This window comes from Sinocyclocheilus rhinocerous, unplaced genomic scaffold (assembly GCF_001515625.1).
Source record: "Sinocyclocheilus rhinocerous isolate Xijiao unplaced genomic scaffold, SAMN03320098_v1.1 scaffold4389, whole genome shotgun sequence".
Taxonomy (NCBI): Eukaryota; Metazoa; Chordata; class Actinopteri; order Cypriniformes; family Cyprinidae; genus Sinocyclocheilus; species Sinocyclocheilus rhinocerous.
Window position 1 is genome coordinate 216725 of NW_015626367.1, and position 3580 is coordinate 220304.

Genomic DNA, 3580 nt, shown 5'->3' on the forward strand with positions numbered 1-3580 from the left:
AATAAATAAAAAAGCATTTAATAGTAAATACTTTCCCCTTAAATAATTCAATTAAAATAGTAATGCTAAAGACAATATATTAAAAATAATACAACATCTTATATTAAATTAGACTCTTTCTTTGAGTGAGAGGCATGTGAGGTCATTTGTAAGTAGTTTGGCTCTGTAAAACACTGTTTTTTGACATTTTGTACCTTCTCCGAATCATCCCAGAGTTAGTCTACAAGCTTGGGTTTTGAAAGCTTGTGCAGCCAGAAGCATCTGCATTCATATTTTGCTCTGTTTTGAGAAATAACGTGTACGTTTCAAAACAGAACTGGGATGCCTGACGTCTTAAATTCAGTGCTGCTTCATTTTTGGCATGTCAAAAATTTCTTGTTAGACCCTCAGACCTCTTTCTTCTGTCTGGAAGGGCCATCTAGATCTTCTCTTCTCTTTGAAGAGCTGGTATAGTTCAACAGATCATTGACCTCTTGGCTGCAATCCTCATGTGACCCTGACATCTGTTAATGCCTTTGGTTTCGGGAAAACTATGTTTGGATGCCTTTCTGCTTCATTTGAATGCATTTATTGACTCAAATTAACTTCCATGCGAGTCCAGGCTGGTTTATTCGTTTTTTTTTTTTGCTGATTTAGCTGGTGGATCAGTGTAAGCTGTGCTTTTCAGTAGCAAAAGTTAACTAGCGAAGTTGGTGGACCAGCATGGGTCTTTCAGGTGAAGCTAATTGAAAAAGAAAGCCTTGCTGGTTAAGCTAGTTAAGAAGCCTGGTGGGACACCAGCAAACCAGCATCCCATGCTGACCACCTGCATCCAAAACACAACATGTGCTGGTGAGCAGCTGTGTTGCTGTTTTGATCAGAGAGAAGCAGACCAGATGAATCTCTGGGAAGCAGTTTTGGGATTCCTGTGTCTTGGTAATGAGTTTCAGGGTTTTTTTTTGGGTGGGTCACGAGATCTATTTTGGGAACTTAGACTCTTCTGCCTCCAGATGTTGTTTGTGTGTTTGTTTATGTTTTCAAAGACATCTCCTTGACAACTTATCACATTATGTGGTTAGGGGTGTGGTCATGGCTGAAGTAGAAGCTACTATCAAGCTACGGTATACGTTTGATTTGTAAAAATGTCATTGACTGTTGAAGGAAAACATTCACGAGGAATCCAGCATAAAGGGCTGTAGCTAATTGCATTTTCTATAAATATGGAATGGATGGTTACTTGGGACTGTTGGTTACATTTGCAATACTCAAAACATAAATCCTGTTTCTCTCTTGGAGTTAAGACTTAAAGATTAATAAGACTTAATTTAATAAGTAATTAATCTAATAACACTTAAAATTTCAAACATGTGAATCCATTTCTTCATGGGGGACAAATTTGCCTCAAGGGCCAATAAGTTCTGTCATATTTCTTTCTTTTCGCCTAGGACAAGTCTAAAAACCAGAGGTGACCGTGCTTTTTCTGTTGTTGGCCCAAAATTATGGAATAGTCTCCCGTCTCACATTAGAACTGCCCCGACCTTGTCTGTTCCTAAGTCCACTCTTAAGACCTATTTATTTTCTCTAGTGTTTAATATTCCTTGAGTGTTGCAAAGCACTTTGGTCAACTTCGGTTGTTTTTAATGTGTGCTGTACAAATAAAATTGTATTGTATTGTATTGTACATACATGCAGAATCTAGAAATTGCTCTGGGAGCAATGGGTAAGAAATATGTGTGACGAGTGGGGGCGGGGCCGAGAGTCGTGGGAACGGAGCGAGGCCGGTGGAGTAATTGATAATGAACGACACCTGCACCACTCACCGGTCTCGAGTCCCACGGAGGAGCTCCGGAAGGATAAGAGGAGGAGTGATGACAGTGTTGGACGAGAGAGGACCAGGCCTGGAGTTTATTTTGTGTTTTGTGTGCAGCAGTCGTCCACAAGGGGCTGCCGCTTTACTTTCATTTTGTGTTTGTTTATTTGATTAAAGTTTTGTTTAAATGTTCGCCGGTTCCCGTCTCCTTCTTCCCGAACTACGAACTTTGTTACAATATGAATGGACAGGTATTAGTGGCAATATTATAGATGAAAATCAACTACTAGATATTTCATCTGCTTTTTTACAGTCGCTTCATTATGCTGCCGCTAACTGCTGCTTAAAGCTATAGATTTTTTTTTCTCACATTTAATTGCAGGTAAGTTTTCAAAGGTCAAAGAGGATAGACTACAAAATTAATTTTATTATATCCAGCCAGTTTCCATACAGAGAGGGAGGGAGGGAGTGGGAGACAAACAGAGAGAAATTTCTCCAGGGTCCCTCCCCTGTGGTTTGTTATGTGCACAATCTGAAGAATGCGTATGTATGGGCTTCTGCCAAACCCACAAGCCCAACTCCCTTACAATGGTCTATCTAATAATACCACTTGATTTATAACCTGGATTTGGCAACTAGTAGCAGGTTGCACAGTGCAGGTCTTCAGATATTTTATGGGCGTGCAATAAGACATTGCTCATACCGAATGGAATCTTCCAGAGAACGTGGTTGAAGGTGTGTGTGTGTGTGTGTGTGTTCAGGTCTTTTAAATCCTGTTGTGTATTTCCTTGCAGAGTCACGAGGATATGTGGACAGCATGACACACACATCTATGTCATCCGACGGAGAGCTCTTCCACTCTGATGTCACAGGAAGTCCCGCCTCCTGTCAGAGGATGTTTGGATCTATGCACACTATCTCCACCCCCAGCCCATTGGTCAACACAGACAGGTAATGTCTGTCTGTCAATCAACCAACCACAGCAATCAATAGAGATGCACAATATATCGGTACCATGTCAGTTACCAGTTGATATTGGGTATTTAATTTTGCATGTCAGTTTTTCCCAATTTCATATTTAGATTACATTTGCTGTATCTAATGTTCATTAAATCTTTTAAAATGCTCATTTAATTTAATAATGCGGTAAAATGTAATCTTCACATGTAATCTTCACTTGTAATTCACTTGTAGTATTTAAAATGACTGATTTTAGCTTGTATTTGCTCATTTAAATATATATATATATATATGTATAGACAGAGAGAGCGAGAGAGAGAATTTGTTTTCATAAAAATAAATATAAAAAAATTATACTTTTATTCACACATGTGGTTGCCGCTCATTCGTCGGATCCGCCGGGCGCGCCGTTCTCGACCCCGCCGCCTCAGCTCACTCTAGCCCGGCCTCAGCGCACGCTAAGACGGGGCTTCCCCTCACGCTAGGCCGCTGTGTTTTTCGTTGTGAAAGCGAAACTACTTTGTTTGGTCTTCCAAAAGAGCACACGACTACAAATCAGTGGTTAAGTTGTATTTACAACACTGTTCCAGAACAGTTCAACCGAAATATCCAGATGTGTGCAGCATATTTTATGGAGGACTGTTTACTGATCCTGGAAGAGTAGACTAAAATGCCGGCAGTTCTGAATCACGTAAGTACGTTTTCTTTTATCATTTGCCACTGATGATTCAAACGCGAGTTTTGGGCAGTAGAGTAGCACTTGTTGTTTGTCATTTCTCTGATCACAAATGCAGACAGAGTTTTATGTTTACGCGGCGCGATGCAACGCAA

The 3580-nt window shown here is 40.2% G+C and overlaps 1 pseudogene; it reads left to right on the forward strand.

Annotated features, from left to right (window-relative positions):
* LOC107712314 (tensin-3-like) overlaps positions 1–3580 on the forward strand; it is a 44670-nt pseudogene that overhangs the window by 32398 nt on the left and 8692 nt on the right.